Source organism: Terrapene carolina, unplaced genomic scaffold (genome assembly GCF_002925995.2).
Source record: "Terrapene carolina triunguis isolate 2854851 unplaced genomic scaffold, T_m_triunguis-2.0 Scaffold130, whole genome shotgun sequence".
Taxonomy (NCBI): Eukaryota; Metazoa; Chordata; order Testudines; family Emydidae; genus Terrapene; species Terrapene triunguis.
This window is the reverse complement of record NW_020664481.1, coordinates 14,081,904-14,106,127: the sequence shown is the minus strand read 5'-3', so window position 1 is coordinate 14,106,127 and position 24,224 is coordinate 14,081,904. Positions and strand designations below refer to the sequence as shown.

The window sequence follows — 24,224 nt, the reverse complement described above, 5'->3', positions numbered from 1 at the left end:
GCCACATTTGACATCGGTCAGTGGGAAAAAGAAATTATGCCCAGCACTTTAGCATGGCAACTATCGCTCCCCCCCCCTGTTTAATTGGCCATTTGCAAGCACAGTGGCAGCAGTTGCACACATAAAGGAGAAAGGCAGCTGCAGGAACAAGCATTTGCAGGTTTTAAGGCCCAGAATTTCCAAAGCTCTTTGGCATCTTGTGGGATGAAAGGTGCTATAGAACTCTAAATCCCTGTTGTTCATACTCTTGTTATTTGATTTAGTTTATATTTGGGAGCGTCTCCTTTTCAGAAAATTCTGAGTATTTGTCCTCTAAAAATCAGGCCCATTTGGAGCATCTTAAATTCACGCTCAAATACTGAAGCAAGCAAAATCACTTCTTACATTTGTGTTTTGGGATTTCAGAACAGGCTTGAGGTAGCCACTTCTACAGCTTACACAGAGTGGAGAGCTTTATAAAAGTTGAGTTCCCAAACAGACTGGGGGGGGGGGGGTATATTGCACCATAAACATGGAGTAACACATGAAAATGGGTGTCAGTACAAAAATCTGTCATACTGCAAGCTCTTGATTCAAGCTTATGTCTTCTATTTGAACAGTCTGAACGCAATTGACAAGAAGCTGTGGAGAACTGATGTTGCATGAACTTTTTGTTTTGTTTCCAACTGACAGCACTGAGTCTGCACTTCTCAGCCTGTGTGTGTCTGTTTTGCAAAGACGGTCACTTGCTACTTCCTTTCAAATTAGCTTGTGAAATGGTTGGGATAATTTAGGACTTGTACTGCCTGATCATTGGTACAGTTACAACAAATAAAACATTTTAATATGAGCAGTCACTGCATGTTTACTGTATCATATTGCTGGGAGCTGAATGTGTGCCAAATGCTATAACAGAAGGGAGCATATGAACTCCAGAATAATGACACTAATAAGGAAATTACAAAAGGCCCAACAAATGGCATTTGTGTTAAATCAATAATGCTCTGTTTGGTTTTTTTTATTCTAATCTTTCTTCAAAAAAAAAATTATCTTTCCAAACAGTTGGCAATTCCCATTCTTGTTCTTCTTCCTGAACATAATTAAAAACATGTTGTGGCGTCTACTTAAGACATCAACTTTCCCAAGCCTGTCTTGTCCACTGCGTTTTAAACAAAGACACTTGTTTTGGCATTGTGCCCTTAATTAATCATTTGAGGCTTTATTGCTGTGGAAAAAAATGTCTTTGTTTAATGATTCATCACAAGCCCAATTTCTGCAGAACTTAATCAACTACAGGACTAACTTTCTAATCAGCTTAAGTAAAAACAACAACAAAAAGATTGAGGCATTGCTTTCGGTGTATCATGTTGATAAAGAAGTATTGGTTTATGACACACTGTTATCATGGACTATTTCTGATTTAAATCTATAGAGACTAGATTGATCAGTTACCTTTGGAATTTGATAGAAGGAAATATGTTACTTATTGAAAAAACATGATCTTTGAAGTCTTCACTAAAATCATTCACTGCCAGGTACCATGGAATTCAGTAGAGATTGAATGACACTAGGCAGACCTTTTTGAAGAGTGACTCCCGACGTTGTAGATAAATTTGTAACTTTTAAAGTTCAGTATGACAGAAAAATAATGAAAAACATTTGCTGTATATGGTTTTTGGAAGTGTAGAGATTATTTTTCACCACATTTGCTTTTTCCTAATTTATTTTTATTTCAGGATAATATAACATTCCTCCATTTTACTCTCTCTTGAAATCTCCTATAGGCAACTCTCAAACTTTTTTTTAGGAGTAACTTTTCATGGTGAATCAATTTAAAATTATTGATTTTTTAAGAGGACAATAGGGGGTTGAATTCTTCACTGTTGATTTCTTTATTCTGAATTAAAGATTAGAGTAAGACAGCCACAAAGGATACTTTCCATAAAGGATCTCCTATATTGTCCTATGGAAAATATCTTCATTTATACATATATATTACAGTAGCACTTAGTGGCCAAAAATCAAGATCAGGCTTCATTGTGCTAGGTGCTGTACAGACTCATCATAGGAGACAGTCCCTGCCCAGAAACTTTACAGTCTAAATAGATGAGACAGACAAAGGATGGATAAAAGTAGTAGTCTCCCCATTTTACAGTCAGGGATCTGAGGCACAGAGAGATTAAATGATTTGGTACGGTCACCCACAAAGTCTGTAGCAGAATTGGGAGTAGAACTCAGGGGTGAAATCCTGTCCCTATTAAGTCAGAAGCAATATTCCCATTGACTTCGAAGGCGCCAGTATTTCACCCCAGATCTCCTGAATCTCACCACTTCAGTACCTTAGCTACAAGACCATTCCTCTCGATATTAGGTTTTATAAGTACATTTGTAAAAATAGTACAAAATTGTGCAATTTCCTATGACATTTGAAAATTATATGATGCAATAAATATAGTGAGTCATGCCATATTTTATATTTTATTTGTCACATATCTTTCATAAATTGTAACATACACATATGTATGTATATTTCATATAACCTTAGAATATTTATAATTATTTTTTTCACTTTGGTTTATGGACTATACTGGATTTATTTTTTGTAGTAGAATTGACTGTTCCCCATTAGGCATTAAAATATCTGAGTAAAGAAGAGAGTTTGATACATATAATTAGACTCCCTGTTCTGTGATGAATTGCGCAAGTCCCATTTACATCTCTTAAATCAGTCTCTTAGAGGCTGAAATTTACAAAAAGGTTTGCTCTGATATTTATTTTTCTTTGGTCATCATTATGTCTAGTGGATGGCACTATTGTAAAGGAGCTCTGCTGGTCCCTAGCATAGGCTACCAAAATATTCCAAAGCAACGGCAAGACTTTAACAACGAATACCAAGTGTGGAATATATATAAAGTCTGACGATCTCAATTCTCCTCTCAGTATGTATGCACAACTCCCATTAAAACCAGTGGTGAATTACTGGGCCATTTATGACCCCAAGCCCAGTAATTCACCATTGGCTTTAATGGGAGCTATGCATACATACTGGGGGAAGAATTGAGACTGGCAGACATTAACAATGAATATCAAGTGTGATCATTTGAATATTAGAAAGAATTTGCTTCCAATTCTGCTTTCTTGCTTTACACTGTAATACAAGGCTAAATATGGCCTGTGGTTGTGGTGTGCCAGGTTATCTGCCCTAATTCATTACAAGAACAATCCGCCATATGAACTGATCAAAAATGGGCTTGGAATTTTTATCACATCTATCGCCAGAATATCTGAATGCTGCTACGAATCAATACTATTGAGTCCCATTTGTTCCAAAATCCCATTCACCTTCTCCATTTTTCTTTAGGCCTCTTCTCACCACAGTGGGCAGCAAAAGCTTCACTAAAGTTTACTCCCTGAATTCTCACAATGCCAGCAGTAGCCAGCAGTGGGATGGCAGCACTGCGCTGCTAGGTTGCTCAAACAGCTTCCTATTGTTTTTTCCTCCAGGGAAACCTACTTAAAAGCACTAGACGTGTTCTCTGGCCTGATCACCAGGGTTACCTTTCTTTGCTACTTAGCAGCTGCTAACATGAAACTCCAGTAGTAGAAACTAGGGATTCTTCTCTGTTGGGCAAGGTTTATTTAGAATTCATTGTGGAGACTTGAATGTGTGTGTGTGCCTGTGTGTGTGTGTGCGTGCACGCACAGCGGGAGAGTGTGTATTTGATTAGCTGCTTAGTTTTAACATTTGTTTGCCACCAATTATGTACTAGTATATTCAGAGGCATTAAGCATCAAGATCCCCAGCCAAAGTCAATGTGTACTGTACATGTTCAGCAGCTCTAAAAATCAGGCCTGCAGTTTGTACATGCAAAAATTAAGGCATACTGGAATAGTATCTACTTTGGCCTAAGTGACTTTCCTAAGGCCGTAGAGGAAATAAAACTCAGGAGTTCCTGATCATGTGCTCAGACCATTAGGTCATGCCCAGCTCTCTATAAATGCATTTAAAACAGTTCCACATGCAAAAATCCTTTTAGTAATTGCAACAAGAGAGAGAGGAACACAAGCCCACAGTGATGGATTCTGATTTTTCCTTCCCATTTGAATGATTTATAATTGTACAAGCAACACTGCATGGCTGTTGGGTAAGGCATGTTATTTATTTGGCACATACTGATGCTATATTTGTGTGGTATTTCATATACTTTGCAGGGCTTTACACTCTCAAACCTGTCCCTGCAGTTTCACTCCTTCCCAAGTTAAAGATTCTCTATCAGCTTAATGACAGCTTGAATCCATAGAGAGTAGGGTCCTCTTGCGCCCCATGATGACCAACCCTCCAACAAGTCTCTTGGCCTTCAGTGTGATGGGATCAGCTTTAGATCTTTACCACTTTGAATCTCAGCACAGTGGCTCTGACACCCCAAGTGAGGGCAAGGAGGAGAGTAATCTAGTTTAATGGACAAGAGCCTCATTTCTATCCCTGTTCATCCCTTCAAAGGTGACCTGATAGGTGCCCCTCTTTCTGGTACAGAAAGCAAGTACATTGCTTTCAAGCAAGGCCCAGCCATCTCTTCCACATAGTGGAACTAAACACAGCTTCTTTTCTTCCTGCTCAGCACTCATGTAGTAGAGCTAGAAGGAGCCACACTCCAGTATCAACTACCTAGCCAACTTGGAAGAATGGGGCTTATTTCTGCAGAAGGAGGTCCAACAACCCAAGGGAGAGAGAGCAGGCGGGAGACTGGGAATCTCAGAGCGAGGTGTTAGAAAGGGACTGGGAAGTGGCAATGGAAACGGAAAGAATGGCTCATCTTCTAGGAGATAATACTAAACTTTTGCTTTCCCCCAAAAAGTGTATTTATAATTTACATTGCAGTAGTGCCCGGAAGCCCTAATCAATAGGGGGCACCCAGGTTACCCCTACGGAGCTTGCCATGTAAGAATCTAAAATTAGAATGAAAGCTTAGTATAATCAGCTGGTATATGAGTTCATTTTTCTTTCCTTCCTACATTCCCTGTTTATCCCCAGGTTTCACTAGTGCTCCTTGTGCAGTCACTCCACTGTGCCAATGCTGCTGTGAAGGAGAAAGGTTTGTTGCTAAGTGACACGACAGCAGCAAAGTGTTTTTCAATTTCTACTTTTGTTTTCTACTCCCACCTTCCAAACACCTCCTTTAAAGAGAGTCCTGCTGTTGAAATCATCCCTTCTCTTGGTCGCCAGCTTTTTTCACTGAGGTCTAATAGACTTCCATGCTTAGAGGATAGATGGCTCAGGGAACTCGTCATAGACTACAGTGCTTGCTGTTACAAGTTCAAATCCATTTTAAGGTGGGAGTTACCAAAGCTTGTTACCATCCAATGGTGGTTTGGAGGCCTTTGTAAAATGGCTGTGATGGTCTGAATATAGTGGACGAGTATCCCCTTTACCAATAGCCCTTAGCAAAAGAAACCAGACTAAATGGGCTGCAGAGACTGAGCTATCCTTTGATATTGAGAGGTGCTGCCCAAAGCAGGACTGAGACACACTGGCAAGGTCTGGATTGGAAAAACGACACTGCTGCTGTCTCTGTTTTCTATAGAATTCCCATGGGTTGCCGCATCAAGAAAAATAACAAAGAAGAACCCTCTGGTAATCTATCCCCCCAGCTCTAGCCACTCTGCAATTTTAATATTGGTTTCTACTGAAGGTGCTGGTTGTATCCTCAAATACTTGATGCATTTGATCTATTGTGTCAATGTAATAAAGTAGTTTAATAACAAAAACCTCTAGACAACTTAACTTGATTCTTTAGAGCTCAACTTCTGGCAGCACTCTGGGCTTGTCTTGATGAACAGTTGGTGCACGACAAGCTGGGCTGTATATCTACCTCACACTAACGTGCCATGCCCTGTCTGTGTGGACCGTGCTACTGTGCACTAAAAGTTCCCTTGTGCACTTTGAGCTACTCCCATTTCAAAGCAGGATAGACACCAGCAGGGCTGGCTCCAGGCACCAGCTGAACAAGCAGGTGCTTGGGGCAGCCAAGGGAGAGGGGCGGCACCTGCGGCAATTCAGGGGCGGTAGGTCCCTCACTCCCTCTAGGAGTGAAGGACCTGCCGCCGAACTGCTGCCGCCGCCGATCGCGGCTTTTTACTTATTTTTTTTTATTTTTTGCTTGGGGCGGCAGAAATGCTGGAGCTGGCCCTGGACACCGGAGCTTGTCATGCGCTGTTTGTCTAGACTGCAGTATACTGCTTAGCTCTCCTCTGCTCTAAGCTTAATGGGACAGGGAGTGTCCTTTTGTTATAAGTGTGTACAGTAGTGCCCAGCACAAGGGACTTCTGATGCTTGATGGTACCTTTAGGAGCTACCACAATACAAATAATAAAAGTGAAGAGCACAGAAAACCCTGTCAATCCTACTGTCTCAGGTTCTTCTGTATTGTCTCCCGGAGGTAGGGGGAGAGGTGGAGGGGAAGGAGGAAATCAAATGATCACTATTTGCTGCTAGGTTTGAAAGTGTGCCATAAGCATATACCCTATGTTCCTTACCCGTATTTAAATGTTCATAAAAGAGAAGGCTCTTCTGATTTAGAACTTCGTGGCAGCAATAATGTTCCCTTTTAAGATAGCCTTTTTATTAGAAGTTCAAAGCAGGAGTTTTTTTGGTGGGAGGAGGGAGCAGAAAGTTAAAACATTGTGATCCCCACTATTAGCTTTCTACTTCTAAAACTCCAAATATCGCTATATGCATTGCCCAGGGACAAGGACAGGATCCTTTAAGATGTGAGAGAATTTGAAGATGGATTAATGACAAAGACAAATGATGATTTTTATTTTAGTAGAAGTTTCCGTGAGCTTCCTTTACACTTGTAGGGTGCTGTTAATAAAGTACACTTGACATGTATCTGTGTAAGTTCCTGAGAAACAGCTTTGCTTTAAAGTTTGGAGAAGGATCAAAAAGAGTGAGTTCGCTTTCTTTTTTTTCTTTTTTCTTTTTTTAAGAGAAAAAAAACCCCTGAAAAGGGACTTTTTTTGGGAAACGGCATCTATGCCTTTTGTCTTTTCTTCTCTTTGTGGTCCAGAGACAGTGCGTTGACTGACTCCTTCAGAAAGGAGATCAGTGAAATTGTCAGTTGATTACTTCTCCTTGATTAGCATTTATAAGAGCCCTGTGATACATTATTTGCATTCCTATTTAGCCGTGATTTTTGTGGGGCAGCAATGATTAAACTTGTCACGAGGCCTGATTGACGGGGTCAGATCTTCACTTTCTACTCTTTTGAAATTAAAAACAAATGTGTCAGCTCCCTTCATGGGCCGCAGCGCTGTGAAGCTCGCTTGCCTTGTCATCGCAGATAGGTCAGGAATGTTTTAATTTTAGGGATGGATTCTGCTTGTCAAGTAGAGTGTGATGGCGTGTAGTTCTGGAGATGAGATGTGAAGGGTGTAAAACAAAGAATGGAAAGAACAAAGACAAAGACACTCACATTATTAGACAGATTTAATTAGTCTGAATGGATATTATGCTAGATGAAGCAGTGAGCTGTGAAATTAACCCTTGATTACGGATTGGCGGATCATGCTCGCAAAGCGACTCAACCCTTTTTGAATAGAAGTGCAGTTCTACCCTAAGCCCCTTCATCCCCACAACCCCTGCAGGAATCTAAAGCGGGTGAGGGGGAATCATTGAAGGAACAGCTCTTAGAGGTAAAATTTCAAAAGTTTTTCTACCGCTTTCCTCCCAAAGATGGATGCTAGCAAGTCCACAGATCTGAAGCTGAGTAGTTCACAAGTGGGCAGATTTTATGCAAACTACGTACAGTACGATTCATCCCAGCTTCTTCCCTTATCCATACTACCAAAAAAGGTGCCACTATGACAAATGGATGATGCAACGCTCATATTTAAGGACATATTTCATGTGTAATTCTTGCACCTCCAGCAGTATGAGTAAGCCCTGTACTTAAGCTAGAAAACAAATTATATGTATCATGTAATTGGTTTCAGGTAAGTGGTGAGTTAAAGTTATATTAGTCACCTTCAGAGTAGAGTTTAGACTTCTGAAGGCCAGTAAATATCTGACAGACCCTGAAGCATAACTACAATCAGTTTGTATTCTCACAAACTGTAATCATGACCAATGAGAAGGTTCTATATTTTGCTACATCTGATGCTACACAAAGTTGGTACTTAAGTATGTACTATATTTTTTATCATCATTCCCAAAGCACTATGTCAAGAATTAGTAATTCCAGTGTGCACCATTACAAACCCATTGCATGTCCTAAAATATATTTATATAAAATACAGTGTTAGTCTCTTAAACCTTATATATGCATGGAGAGAGAGAGAGTCATTCCTCTCCAGTTGCTCAACTTCATATGAGGGCAGTTAGACCAGTGTTTCTCAAACTGGGGTCGTCACTTGTGTAGGGCAAGCCCCTGGCAGGCCGGGCCAGTTTGTTTACCTGCCCTGTCTGCAGGTCCGGCCGATTGCGGCTCCCACTGGCCGTGGCTCGCTGCTCCAGGCCAATGGGAGCTGCTGGAAGCGGCGTGGGCTGAGGGACTTACTGGCCGCCACTTCCAGCAGCTCCCATTGGCCTGCAGCGGCAAACCACAGCCAAGGGGAACTGCGATCGTCCGAGCCTGCGGACGGGGCAGGTAAACAAACCGGCCTGGCCCGCCAGAGGCTTTCCCTACACAAGCGGCGACCCCAGTTTGAGAAACACTGATCTAGTGAATAGCACTCTTCCCTCTGACGAATTGTTGAACCAATGCCCCAGTATGGTGCTGAGCTGCTCTGTGCTACTAGAGGTACCATTTTTCAGTGACACAATAAAAGTGAGTTACCATGTTTATCTGAGATATGGTGGCATTTCAGTGATGGTGAGTAAAGTAATTCCTGTATAAAGCACACTCTGGAATGAAAGGTGCTAATAGTACATTAATGTACGTTATTGTCATCATAGGACAAGAGGTAGCAATTATCCACAAAGAGGGAGGAATTTCTGCCAACATCATCTTTGGGTCCTTTATTGTAGTCGTTTGTTTTTTGTGCACATGATCATTAGAGAAGAAGTAGCATGATAAAGTGGCTAGGAAAGAGAACTGGGAAGGTCATAGTGACGTGTTCCTGAGGCTGACACTGATTTGCTGATTGAACTTGGACAAGTCACTTCACCTTTCTTTAGACAAACAGCACTGCACAAGCGCAAAGTATTAGTATTTATTTTTATACCTGCTGAGGAGCTTCCACTTTATTTTTAGTAGTTCATTACTCAGCCATTAAAAGTTGTTCTGGCCCTGTTATAGGATATTGCACCATACTGGGCAGGAGCTGAGTTCAAAGCCCATCTATGTCTCCTCAAGCCAGTGTGCTGCAAAGTAGCTTTGACCTGGCTATTTGCAAGTCCGGAGGGGAAAGAAATATTTCCTGCTACTGTAACACTGACAGACCCCGCCTCCCCAGTCATCGGCGGGCGGGATCGAACCTGGGATCTCTGCAGCTTAGTGTTCGACCTTTGTTGCATGAACTAAAAGACACAGATCTCTGAGCCAAGGCTGTAGCAGATTCATCAATTGCTAGCTGGGCTAGGTGCCAGTAGAGGGGGACAGAGCACCACACCACGCAGGCATGGGTTACAATACTTCCCTGGCTTGCCCCTCTATGATATATTTTGAGTGTAAAGCACAGATTTTTTGTCTTTGGTTTACTGCTGCTGCTGTGGGACATGTGGTACAGGGATTACACAGGAAAGACTACTGACGTTCTCTCTCAGACGTGTGCAGGGGCTGGATTAAAATGGTGCATGTGCTCTGCCCATGACACATTTGATGGGACCATTACACAGTAAATAGAGATTTGTGTGTGTTTAGAGTATCCAAAACTAGGTGAAAAAAGCTAGTGCTAAGAAAATGGGCATCTGTCATAGAATATTAGGGTTGGAAGGGACCTCAGGAGATCATCTAGTCCAACCCCCTGCTCAAAGCAGGATCAATCCCCAACTAAATCCCCAAATGGCCCCCTCAAGGATTGAACTCACAACCCTGGGTTTAGCAGGCCAACGCTCAAACCACTGAGCTATCCCTCCCTCCAATCTACCTATCTTAATTGTTATTTGCCTATCATAGTACTGTATCTAGACACCACATACTGTAGCTTGTGATGCTCGTATGGCAGTTTCTGTCATTGTGATATTCCCAGTGTTCTGTTGCCCACGTGCTCACCTGCTTTGGATGGTAGGGTAGTTGGTTAGTACATTTGGCTTTAATATGGAACATCAGCAGACATGGGATGTGCTAAACATTTCTTTGGACAACACCATCAAATCCAAACCATCTTGAGTAAGTCACCCCAATAGTTTTATGATATGCTATCATATATGAGTCAGTACAATGGATATGTAATATATCATTACATAGGGACCATAATATAGCTCTTGAGCGCTTGGTAACGCATTGCTGGCTCTTCAGTTTTATATTGCAGCCAACCTTGCTGAAGAATTTATGCTAGGAGATTTGGCCCATATTTGAAGGGCTTGATCCTCATCGCATTTACATTGGGGTAAATCAGAAGTAACTCAGTTTAAGTCAATGAAGTGACACTAGTGTAAAAAAGAGCAGAATCAGGCCCTTTACTCCACGCACATTAATTATATTAATTATATGCTACCCGCCATAGCATATATGGTTATAATTATGTGTACTGGATCCTCTCTCCCTACGGTTCACTTTTGAAGCACTGTTTCTCATCATTCATTTAATTCAAAAGAACGGTAGCAGTTACAAACCACCCCACACACACACACGCACACACACACACACACACACACACACACACACACACACACACACACCCCTCCTTTATTTTTCAAGCTGAATTGTTTCAGTGGTAGCTTGGTGTGTCAGCTTGTAAGTCTATAAAACAGTTTTCTACCAGCTGGAGATCCAACATGCTACATGAATACATAACAGTGCCTAACCAAGAAGGTTTGTAATTCAGTAATTAGCTGTAATTAATGAACACAAAGTGAAGACTCATTTACAGTTTAAATTATCACATTAGCTCCTGTCACCCTCTATGTACACAAAACAGCAGGAATTCAATTATTTTTATTCTTCAAAGCTAATTTAAAATTTAAGGAATGCCATTACATGAAATAATAGGTAGGAAATGTAATAGAAATCACTGAGAACAGTTGGCCGTCCTTAGAATGGAAGGGAAAAAATGCTATCAGTGATGATTTGGAAATGTTGTTTCATCTGTGAACAGATGAAGGATTGAAATCTATGCTCTGTTCAGTGTATTTAAAAAGAAAACGAGTTTGGTGGTTGCTACATCTTTGTGCGGGAAGAGCCATTGTGCATAATTGTAAAAGCAGTTGATACTGATAATGCTGTTGATAGTAACATGATGACAGCATGGAAATGCTCACACCATTATCTTTAATGGGGCTGAGTCGATTGCAATGGCATCAAGTCCCTGTAATATTCACCAATCTTAGTTGTGAAACTTCAGCCTACCAGGCCTTAAGTAATTGTCACTTTGCAATCTGCCTATAGTTTGTGTGTGTGCGTGCGTCTGTGCAAAATGCTTTCATTGTGCTTTTAATCCCACTATGAAGCGTTCTCTCTGCAGCTGCCACAAATACTTTTCTCCAACAGTTCAGACAAAAAAAAAAAAAAGAATTCTAAACCCATATGATGCTGCTTCTGTAGCTCCTACACATCTGCATTATAACCCTTATTTTTTTGTTCTTTATTTCTTATTCAATTGCCTTTTCATTTTAAATAGGCCACGAGAAGCTACACAGGGTAATTTTTCATAGGTGATCGACTGCTGAGTTGTGGGTTTACGTAGACAGAGGGAAGGCAGCGATAAGGCAAAGAGAGAGGATTCTATTAGCGAAATGCAGCAGTAATTAATGAATCCTGCCAGTAATTGGGAAGGTGTAAGTCTCTGTAATATCGTAATGATAGTCATCCGTTCTGTGCATACCCCATCACTCCGAACGATCCCTCATCGTCTCTCTGATCTCAGACACTTAGCCATGCAAATCTTCCTGACAGGACTCTACGTCTTTGTCTCCCTAATTGGACAGTATAGAGTTGTTTATGGATATTGCAGGCGTTTAGACCTCAGTTGGAGGTTGTTCAAAAATCGTTAGCGAAGTTGCCTTAACAGCATTGTCAAATATTTATTCCCCTTTTTCAATATCTGTTTTTAAACCAGCCATGGTTTGTGATGGAATTAACATTTTGACAGTACTTTGCCTGGTCCCGGGCTCAACACATGATTGTTCTTAAACCATTTTTTGCAGGAAAATAAAAATTACTGTAATTCCTCATCTTCTTGAAGATAAAATTTGGGATAGTGGGATAATATATGATGCTTTTTTAATGGCATCTTCAGTTCCATGGGGGGAAAAATAGGAATGCTGATAGAGACAGTACCCCTTACAAAAATTACAGGGAATTTGTTTGGGTCTGCTTCTGAGTTAAACCAGTAAATCAAGAGTATCTCTGTTGACTACACTGGAGTTTACACCAGTGTAAGTGAGATCAGATTAGACCTTATGTCACCATGCATTGGAAAAACTGCACATCTCTTCTTAGCACATCAAATCTTTCTGTGTACAAGTGACCACTAGCTTGTGGCAACAGGTGCTCAAGTAATATATAGCACATTATATAGCATGTGCTCTAACAGATTAGAGAGCAAAATAGCTGTTTCTTTTTAGAAACGTAGCACGTATTTCATATTTTTAACTGTCCTTATATAAAATCTGCTATATATGAAAATAAAAGACTTTCCCGACACAGGGAGAAAGTCCCAGAAGAACTAGAACATGAGCACAGGGAGCTAAACTGAGTCCAAGAGCACCAGAAATCAAAGACTGTCTCAAGCATTACCCCAAAAGTACGTCGTATTGACTGTTAGGTAGAGAGATTTGAAGAATCAGGAGCCTGAATTTGCAAACACTTTCGCGCATGTGTAATCCTCATTCATGCAACTATTCCCACAGGTCACTGGGATTACTTGTGTGAGTAAGAGAGGGTCATTTCCCATGCTATATGATATTTAATATCAAATTAAGGCCCTGATCCTGCTCACACTTATGAACATGCTTATTAGAGCTGGTTGGAATATTTTTGTTGAAATTATTTTTTAACAAAAAAAGTGCTGTTTTCATTCAAATTGAAACATTTCAGAAACATTCTCAGTTTTGATGAAATTTCATTTAGAAATGACCTAAAACATTTTAATAATATCAACATTATTTTGACATTTTCATGACGAACAGTCTGATTTTTTTGTTTGTTTGTTTCAGATTGGCTTTTTGAAAAGAACTGCATTGTTTTAAAATAAAAAATAAAAAGTTGAAGGTAAAAAATCAGATTGAAATGTTTTGAAATGTTTCAATAGATCTGAAACAATGTGTTGTTGTTTTTTATTATTTTGTTTCATGGGAAATCTTTTTGTTGTCTTCCATTTCAGAATGGGGAAAAAAAGCACCCAGAAATTGTGAAATTTCCCAGGAACTGGAAAATCCATTTCCCTCCCAGCTCTAATGCTTACCTTTACTCCTGTGAATGGTCCCTTTGATTTCATTTAGAACTACTCATAAAAGCAAAGTATAAGTGTTTACACAATCAGGGTCTAGTTTGATATCGGATCAATATTAGGTCTGGGCAAATGGTGCTAAAAGTATTTGCATAGGTGCACTTAACTAAAATTAAAGAATTAGAATTAAAGAAAGATAGTAAGCAAATTTTTGTGCATGGGAATGTTTGTGGAAAGAAGTCATGCAAGTATTAATTCACATGAGCATCCACACCTATATATCTGGCAACCATATTGAAAACTCTTTGTGGTTTTGGGAGTCATCCAATCAGGGTGTAATAAAAATACCATGTGGCTTAACTGACCAATTGCACAGAGTGAATAGTGACTTACTTAAAGGGAAATAACCTAGAGAAATAGTTGTGGTAAATATTTACTTAATCTGATTACTCTGGTGCTTTCCCAGAGTTCTAGGCCCTTCCCAAAATCTACGCCAATTTTTTTTTTAATTGAGTATTGAAAATTTTGAGTGAAAAAGAGAGACAAATATTTTGTGTTTGTTGTGTTGTTGTAGCTGAGTTGGCTCCAAGATATTAGAGAGACCTGAAGAAGAACTCTGTAGTTTGAAAGTTTGTCTCTTTCACCAACAGAAGTTGGTCCAATAAAAGGTATTACCTCACCCACTTTGTCTCTCTAAATTTTTTGGTTACATTTTTGTGAAAATTGTTTCCCATTTTCCAACCAGCTCTGTAATAGTGAGGATATTTATAGAATTTGGACCATTTGGCCCTCTATTCTATATTTCTCCATCCCTGAGCTTGCAGAATCTGAGGGGATAAAGCAAAGGTACTTTTAAGCCACTGTTGTACTTCCAATATCCTAGTTACTTTAAATTCTGTTCTGCTTCTCCTTGCTTCCAATGGGCCATGGGAAACAGAGAATGGGCTTCCCACTCCTGCCCTGCCCCCAGCAAGCCTCCTAACCCAGGAGAGGAGCCAAAAATAATAAAACCCCTCCAGCAGGTTTACACCAGCAGGACAATTTCTGCCCCCTGTATGCTGCCAGAGCAGCGTAAAGGGGCCAGAGCGCAAGGGAGAATTAGCCTCTTTGTCTTTAACATTGCGTTTCATTGTGGCTGACACCATGATGCAAACTCTAGTCAAGAGACTGGCTTATATGCCTGCTAGAACCTTCTTCCCCAGCCCCAGGAGATGAATGTTATTGGCATTTAGTGCTTTTTTAAAAAAAACCTACCCTTTTCAGCTTCCAAAACTTCTGTTGGTGCAGCAGTCTATGACACTGGATACAAACTGCTGTGCAAAGTAATTGCCAAATGCTTACATAAACACATAAATAAGACAAATAAATTTATTTTCATTATTCATATTTTCTGCTCTTTCCTTCCTTTTTATTTATGCTTTAAACAACAGTTACAGTAAATATAACGATATAAAAAAATGCCTGCTGTGGACAGAAAGATGATCAAAAAAGCCCTGATACAGAGCAATTCATGTTTCTTCTTTACAATCACTAACGAATCTTAACTTGAGCCATGTTATGTTCCCATGTGAGTGATAAGCAATGATTTATTATGAAGTGTCACGAAATCGGAATGCCATACAGTGAGACATGAGCTAGTGGAAAATGTGTTCCCTGTTTCCCAGCCTCATTACTCAAAGATGCAGTGTCCCTTTCTCCAAGTCTAATTTACCTGGCTTTTCAAGGCACTTTGTTAGCAAAGGAAACATACGGGGAATGAAATGGCCAACGCTGACTAGCCTTGATGCCCACCAGTATCACCAAATACATTATTATGCTGGGTCACTAGGCCTTCCTGGAAGCCAAAAATTATGGTCAGGTTTTCAGTCCCTAAAGATATTACTCAAAAAGCAATTGCTTGGGGTTGTACCATCTATTGTCTCATCAGCACTGTCAGCGCATGAAAAGGAAATAAAGCAGGCATGTGAGGAGGAGTCAAAAGGAGAAGTTTTCTTTATGCTTTGGGCTCTCTCGTATTCTCTAATGATTCCCTTCTCCCCATGATCCTAATTCAAGCAACTGGCATGTGGTATATTTTGCAGATAAATCAGCAGTGGAAAAGTATGTGCAGCTCTGGCACACAGTGTCGGTGATTTAACTTGTATTTGCTCAAGAGCCAGCCAGCACACTGACTATTTTTTTAAGGTGGGGAGGTTTCTATATACAGGCTTTCTCCAAAAGACAGAGAAAAGTAGTGTTTTCTACATTAATGAATGTAGTCATCCCCCTGCACTGCTGACTAGTTCATCCTGCAGAATGTAATCTGAAGAGGCCAGGTGAGTGATTTAAGAAGTCTTCCAGATGCCTGTTTAAACTCTTCAGGGTGGGATTCACAAAGGTATTTAGGTAATTAGATACCTTGGTGACTCCCACCCTAAGGCTCTGATCCTGCAAACATCTGAGTTCAGCAGGACCATTTGCCTGTGTGAAGTTGAGCACACACATAAATGTTTGAAGGATCAAGAGCGGTGATAAATTGGCACATACTGTTGTGTCAATAATCACTGCTGACTTCCTGACTGAGTAGTTTGAATGGGCTGGGAATACCAACTATAGGAGTCAGTGTGAGAGGACTATGCATAGAACTGAGTGAAAAGTTTCATTTCAAAAGTGAAACTTGCAAATTTCAGCTTTTGGCTGGATTTGCAAAAGGCCAAAAACCAAAACCATAAAATAGCAATTTCTCAACAATGTAGTTTTGCAAGTATTTCCCATAAGAAAGAGTTTTTTGTTCTGAAAAGACCTTCTCATTCTGTTACAATGAAACATTTTGAGAAAAGCAACAAAGAGTCCTGTGGCACCTTATAGACTAACAGACGTATTGGAGCATAAGCTTTCGTGGGTGAATACCCACTTCGTCAGATGCATGTGAGAAAGATACTGAAACAAACAATTTAAACTGACTGGAATTCACAAACTTCATGGCAAACTCATTTTCTCTGAACTTAAACAAATCCTTTCAATACAAAATTTCTGCTGATTTTCAGGGGTTTTATAATTGGCTCGGTCTATTTTCATATTTTACTGTGATAGCAGCAGTTGCTGTCATTGCAGAAAACGTGAAAATCATCAGAAGAAAATTAGCTAGAATTTGATCTTATGTGCAAACTTACAAAATTTCACAAAACTTTTAAAAAATATTTATGCTAAATTTTTGTGACGCAAACTCCCGGAGTTTTTTCACAGCTCTGACGTTGTCTGCTTTTTCAGAGAAATATCTGTGTGGTGTTCCATTCTAAGCTGTTGTGAGCAAACTTGAAACTATGAAGAACCTTTCGCAACAAGGTGTGGGTGACAGGAAAGAGGGAGAATATTGTTCTAATAATTTGAGGGTATGTTTACAATGCACTGAGTCTCAGATTCTGGATCAGTTGACTGCGGTTTGTGGAGCTCAGGCTGTGGGACAAAAAATAGCAGTGGAAACGTTCCTGCTTGGCCTGGAGTCCTGGCTCTGGAACCTGGTGAGGAGGGAAGATCTCGGATCCCCAGCTCCAGCTCAAGGCTGAACATCTACACTGGTATTTTTAAACCCACAGCCCGAGCCCCGTGAGCCAAGTCAATGCACCCAGGCTCTGAGACTTGGTGCCACGAGTTTTTCCACACAGTGTAGACATACCCTTTGTTAAAACTTATCACCGTGCACTGTCCTCACACATCCTGGTCAGAGGGGAAGATCAGCAAAGAAATCTACATTTACCTCAAATTTCACTTTTCTATCTCTCTGTGGCCCCCATCACCGTCATATCTGAGTGCCTCACAATCTTTTACATATTTATCCTCACCACAACCCTGTGACATAGGGAAGTACTACTATTCCCATTTTACAGATGGGGAAATTAAAGACTAAGGGAAATTAATGGGATGTAGGCACCTAAATACCAGCTTGAGAAACGCTGCTTTAGCCGGTGTGAATCAGCATAACTCCATTGACTTTAACAGAGAGATGGTGATTTCCAAACTGGATCTGACCATGATCTATAATTGTGATGATCTTGGTATTGAAATCCTCCAGACTTTTCTCCATCCTTCAGCCTCTTAAAGCTGTGTTTTCTAGAAAAGATTCTTCTCAAATGGATGCAACTTTAATGTCCTTCAAGTATCTTCCAAATGTAGCTTCCTTAATCCCAATCAACAAGAACTCAACTTCCTTAATCCCCCACATGTTTGTTGCCCACAGTGTCCTTTGCGTACAGACTGAAGCATTCCAATATCTTCTGGGCTGTAGAACAAATTTCTCCTCCTTTGTCTTGTCACTCATTCTGATAGTTATATCATGGTCAGCAAACAATTTTTAAAATAAACGATGCCAAGTGCATCTCCCATTCTCTGTGTGTGTGTGTGTGTGTGTGTGTGTGTGTGTGGTCACAAAGATTTAATATCCAAGGCCCCGTGTGTGTGTGTGATGTCACAAAGATTTAATATCCAAGGCCCTGTCTGCTCTGCATGGAGATTAAAGATCAGTGGTGAGTTGCCCTGATATCCTTCACCAAAATCTCACCTCTCCTCATACTCTCCTCGGGGTATTATGGAGTAGTTGATTGCCACTTCCATCATGTATGTAATGTAGTTCAGAAGCACTATAGGAAGTGCAATATGGCTCTGATCTCAATGAAATCATTGAGAGTCTCTGCACTGATTTCAGTGGGAATTGGAACATACCTTAAATGAATGCAAAATATTATTACAAAATATTATTACAAAATATTGCATTAATAATAATTATTTTTAACCCGTAACCATCTTTGCTGATCATACAAGAATTTCTGTTTTGTAAACTAAAATACATTCTATGAAACTGTAGTGTGCTGGAAAATGCCCTTCCATAAGGCTACTCCTGCTATTATGCTTTACTGTGGATTTTTAGACAAAACTTAGATAGAGGAAATGCTTTGTATAATAAGCATCAATAATTTAAAGTAGCATATTATTTAGATTGACGTACCTTCAGTTATAATTATGGATAACCATACAGCATTTAGAGTCTGAAATATTATCATTAGTTGTCAAAAGAGTCTTACATCAAGCAAAATTTATCCAGATCTCTTCTTTCTTACTAGTTGGATATTGTACATATGAACATTTACTCTTTAAGGAACAGATTTTCTGCTGCCATAAAAGTGTAACAAAAATAGGTAAAAAATGACATCTAGCAATAACGTTTGGTAACCCCATAGCAATTGCCTGTGTCTTTCTGTAGTGCTGCAAATTAGCATCTTATATCCAACTGTTTTAGCACTATATGGGTCTGATCCAAAACTCATGGAAGTCAGTGTCTTTTCATGGACTTCAATGGGCAGATCAGGTCCTGATAAGAGCTAAGCATTATCATTTTAATTAATTATATAATATAATTATTATTATTATTATCCAACTGATAAAGAATTGATAAAACTATTTTAACAAAGGCCTGAAACTGTAAGGAAAAATGGTAAACAGATGAGTCTGCCATCATCCTATTGGGTCTGGAGGGCCATAGTTCTTCCATAGGTCCTGACAAACCATTTGTGATATAAATCCCCATGGAAAGGGTTTGATGTGAAAAGCATAGGCAACACATTCTATCATACCAGCTGGATGTAAACTGCAGTGCAATTAGTATAACTTTTGATTGGGATGAGAGAGAAGGCAGATAAAGTGCAGTGCCTTGTGCATGGAACTGAGGGCAGTATAGGGCCTATGATGCACAGTTGAGCAGTTCTGATTCCATACACACACACACACACACACACACACACACCCCTTAGCTGTTGACAAATGGTTAACTGTCCAGTCTCAAATTGCAGACACACCAAAGAACTGCTCTTCAAAAGGCTTCACAGAACTTTTATGGTGGGATTCAAATGATGAGAGGGAGGGTGTTTGCTGTATGAGTGGGAAGGTGCTTACAGGAAGGAATTTTGAGTCCTGACACATCTGCATTAAAATAGATATAACTTTTACATCTGTTGACGGCTTGATAATTAATGTTAAATAAAAGCAAAGTCTCAATATCTTTGCATCTAATGCTTCACATGTGCTGCACAAGACCAGCATAATGAACAGCACCAAAGGAATTTTTAGATCATAATTAAAGTTATACACTTTGCCTTTCTTGATATTGAAAGTTGAGCCACACTAAAATAAATGCCCAGGCAGCAACATAGCTTTCCTAACGAATACCATTTGAAAACCAACCTATTATGCTCAAGCTCTCTAGTGACACTCTGTTTCTCTCTGAGACTTGATACTGAAATACGTAAACAATTACCTTTATTCATCACATCTGCACTGCATGGGGATTCAGACAAAACTGACTAAATTCCCAAAGTCCTGCCCCGGCCTGCATTGAAAGCAATGTTCTCTGGAAGCATGCCCTCCACACTGGCCAGTATGGGGCCAATCCAGAGACTGCCTTCTCAGCTTCTATGGGGTATGTAGGCATCCTGAACACGGCCCTAACAAAAGGCTTAAGTAGAGTGCCACAGGTGAGTTTCATTCTGGGTTAGGTTTAGAAAACTCCCTCCAAAAGCTTGATGCACAAGTTGGCGCAGTCTATGTGCAGCGTACATACTCAGGATCCTTTGTGTGCAGTGATTCTGCAACTGTAAAATTTGCCACAGAATCCACTTCTTCCTTACTGCAGAATCTAAGGCCTGGTCTATATCTAAAACTAGCGATGTTGCTCTGGAGTATGAAAAATTCGCACCCTTGTGAGATGCAGTTAAGCCAACCTAAGCCCCACTGTAGAAACCACTAGGCTGATAAAAGAATTCTTCTGTCAACCTAGCTATTGCCTGGAGGGGGTGGATTTACTGCAGCGATGGAAAGACCCCTTCCATTACCGCAGAAAGTGTCTACACTACAATGCTACAACATAGCTACAGCACCGCAGCTGTGCCACTGTAGCACTTATAGTGTAACCGTAACCTAAGCTTTCATTTTTAAATAATTATGTTTCTAGCCCTCTTGTCTGTGAAGAAAACCCCCAAAATGTGAAGCAGGTGTAAAGTCAGGCAGTGTTGTTCTTCAGTCAGAAAGCCACCTGAAGCATCAGCCCTGCAAGGTGTGAATCACCCCATTCATCTCAGTGGAGTGTTGACTCTGAAATCTAAAGACAACATTTTAAAATGTCATCATTAACCATGGCATTTACCATTTTAGTGGAAATATCCAGCTACTGTACTTACCCACCATCTGACTGCCTGTTGTGCATTCTTGGGTGCTGAAAGCTTGGGTGCCCTCCCCACTGTCTGCGGCAATCTCCAGCTTCTCTCCTACCATCTTCTCCATTGCAGTTGTGCATGGTCAATGCAAAACTCTGCATCCTTCTGAAAACATGGGGAGGTTGTAAATCAAACTGAATATCAAAATAAATAATATGGAATCTACGCTACTGTTGGTAGTTTTCATTTTCATATTGAATTTATTGAAAAATCTCACATTATTTTTAATTTAAATGAAACTACCATTGGTTCTGCAGTCTGCTGAGCCAGATTGAGGGACAATTCCACATAATTTCATCCTGCTTGCTGCAGAGTACATGGGCCTTGAATAGTCTGTATTTTTTTCATAAACACATTTCTCTCTCTGTCCCTTGCTGATCCTTTTTCCACCCTCTTTCTGTATTGGATTTCACTCTGTTTAAGTCTCTGTTCCATTTTTCACCTTATTTTTCCACTGTATGTTTTTTGTCTGATGTTTTTCTCAGTCTCTTGCTCCCAGGATCTAAGCCAAAAAGCACTCAAATTTGAATTAAACTTTAAAACCCACAACTTAAAATTAGGTAAAAGTAACACTCTATCCCTATCTAGACGTCACATCACAAACTTAGCATGTTCAGTAGCAGAATTTTTCATGGAAGAGCCACAGTTTTAGTAGCAGAGAGCTGGGTTGTGGGAAGGGAACATTATTTCCAGGAATGACCAGAAATAACATGATGGTGGCCTCCAAGTTTAGAGGCAACATGGATAGATATCAAAATATCCATTCAGCCTGGATCTTAGAACATCCCTTTGATCAGAGTAATACAAGGTTCCTTGTACTGAACAGGTAATGCTCATTGCTAGAGAACAGTAAACCTAGTATATGTTTGGGACATGCAGGGTGATGGACTTGGTGGGCCAGATTCAGATATGGCATAAGCAGCTGCAACAACTCGACTTCACGTGGAGCTACAGACACTTACCCCAAGGCACAAATGGATTTAATTTTCCTTTTTTCTTTTTGGTCAATCTCTGGCTTCTGAGAGCCTCTGAATTGTTCTGGGATGTCACAGAAACTGAAGCTGGGAAATTACTGAGAAAAATATGTATTTGATAAAACCTAGATTCATGATCTTAAGTACAATAATATATGTATATATATATTATTATTCTGATTACAGGACAAATGCCTTAGTTCCAGCTCTCCAGCCCAGGCTTCCTGCACTGAGCCCGTCTCCACACGTCACTCCACTCCTGACATTGAACTCCCGACAACCCGGACCGAGAAGACTGCCAAAAACACTCCAGCTATTCTTCTTCATCCTCACTAACAATTTGGTAATGAAGTATTGATTTCCACTCCCCTGCTTATGGACGATATTAGATTTTCATTGATAAACTGCACTGGGGCTGTCTAGTCTCCACTGTCCCTTTTTGCTGTCACTAAAACAAAGTGCCACTGAAGTAAGATAATGACTGAGAACGCTGATGTACTTATTTCATCAATTTGTAACACTTGACAGGAAAAAAAAAAGTATACTTCTTCATAGTTTAATGTCCAAGTGTGCTACACAAGATGCCGTCACACTGGAAGCTTTGCTTTTCATGGTAATGTCCATTTCCTATTTATAACCCCTTTGGGATAGTTTGTCTAAAGGAAATGTTTCTATTCAGTGCAGCTATTACTGTTGCACCTGGGTTGCTCAATCCAGTCATTGCACTAGGGATCAATACATCACAGTAAGTAGAAGAATTATTAAGTTAAAACAGATTCTGAGCCAAAAAAACTCTGAACAATGTTAATCTTCTGTGCAAGTTGTTCAAATAATTATGCTTAACCAAGTTGCTGCCAAAGATTTGTTTAAAATGGATTATTTTCAGTTTGTTTTATTCCTCAGATATATATTTTTTTTAAGTCTCCATTACTGCATATGACAAGACATATGCAGTGGAGTGATTTTTAAACAAAAGCACTATTGTTAGATCATTGAGCATTATTATATATATTATTATATATATATATTTATATATATATAATAAGAACCAAATTCATCTCCATTACTGTCAATGGGGTTACTTTGGATTTATGCTATTGCAAATGAGATCAGAATCTGGCCTTCATACTATCTATTGGGCTTGTCTATTACTACACAAAGCACAGCTTACTTTTAAAATCAGCTGCAACCCAGTAGGGTAGGAGGGGAGGGCTTCAATTTAAAATTTGTTCCTGTAACTTTTTTCATTAAAACTTAGAGGTCCCAATTTTAATTTGTGGAATATTCATGATAATAATGAGATCTAATTAAGACATCCATTAAAAGCCCGTTAAAGTTAATTTAACGTAAAAATTCCAATAGAACTGTATTAGATTTTCTCCATTAAATTAACGTTATGGATTTTTAACGGATGTCTTAATTATACATTATTATTAACGGGAATACTGTATTACACAGATTAAAATCGGGTTCTAAGTCAACTCAGAAAAGCTTCCAGGATGTTTTAATATTACAAACCTCACATTACCTAGTGCACTGTATGGAAAATCAAGCTCATCAGGCGCAGCTCTGTTTACTCTAGCTGAGCATTTGCTGTACAACTAAAGCAACCTATTACAGATAAATTCATCACTGCATTTAAAGAATGAATTTCCTTATTCTCAAAGGACAAATAAGTCTGGATCAAGATGTAAACGGCTACTCAGTTATAGATGAAAGATTTAAAGTATGCTAGGCACAAAATTGAGATGTGGATCTTTTTCAAACTCAAGAGGGTTTGGGGCTTTGCTTTTTCATTATTTTATTTAGATGATCAAGGATAAAATAAAAATTCAGCCATGGCAAAATGAATCTAAATATATTTATTATATTCCTTATTTCCAATGCAGGGTGGGCTATGTTGGAATTGTTTGGGAAATTTTGACATGATCCCTAAACTCAACATCGGGAGGCGGGGGGGACCTTGATATTTACCTCCTAGGAAACGTGTTGCCCTTATGCCACATATAATAGCAAATTGCTTTTTTTATGGCATGCATAACCTAGATGGGGAAAAATATGGCGCTTGAGGGAAGGAGGGAAAAAGTAAATGAAGTTCCAGGAATGTCATTCTGAAGTAATGAGGCATGGACAGAAAATATACCCCTCACATCATCGGATTGAGATGGCAGTCGAAATAGCTTCATTGAAGTGTCAGCACTCATCCATCAATCAATCATCCACAAGGAAAAATAGCGACAGTACAACGGGGCGGCTTTTACGGGATTTACTCATGGGCATAGGGAATAGCAGCTCAAATGTAGTCCTGACATGAAAAGCAAGGTGCTGATATTATTTTTTATGATGGGAGGATCATAAAGTGAATTGAGAACAGTGAGGTCTGTCTTTGCTTAACCTATTCAACTGGAAATGAACGGAGCTCAACTGGAAATGAACAGAGACTTCAGATGGGTTAAGACTGAAGCCTGCACTGTGCCAAGCC

At 39.7% G+C, this 24,224-nt stretch overlaps 1 protein-coding gene across 1 annotated transcript in view; it reads left to right on the top strand.

The window, feature by feature from the left end:
* Nucleotides 1-23,571, top strand: part of TSHZ2 (teashirt zinc finger homeobox 2) — a 260,007-nt gene extending 236,436 nt beyond the window's left edge. The window contains exon 3 of the mRNA XM_024215718.2: nucleotides 21,929-23,571. The gene's annotated coding sequence lies outside the window, so the exon portion shown is untranslated. The remainder of the gene's footprint in view (nucleotides 1-21,928) is intronic.
* The last annotated feature ends 653 nt before the right edge of the window (nucleotides 23,572-24,224 follow it).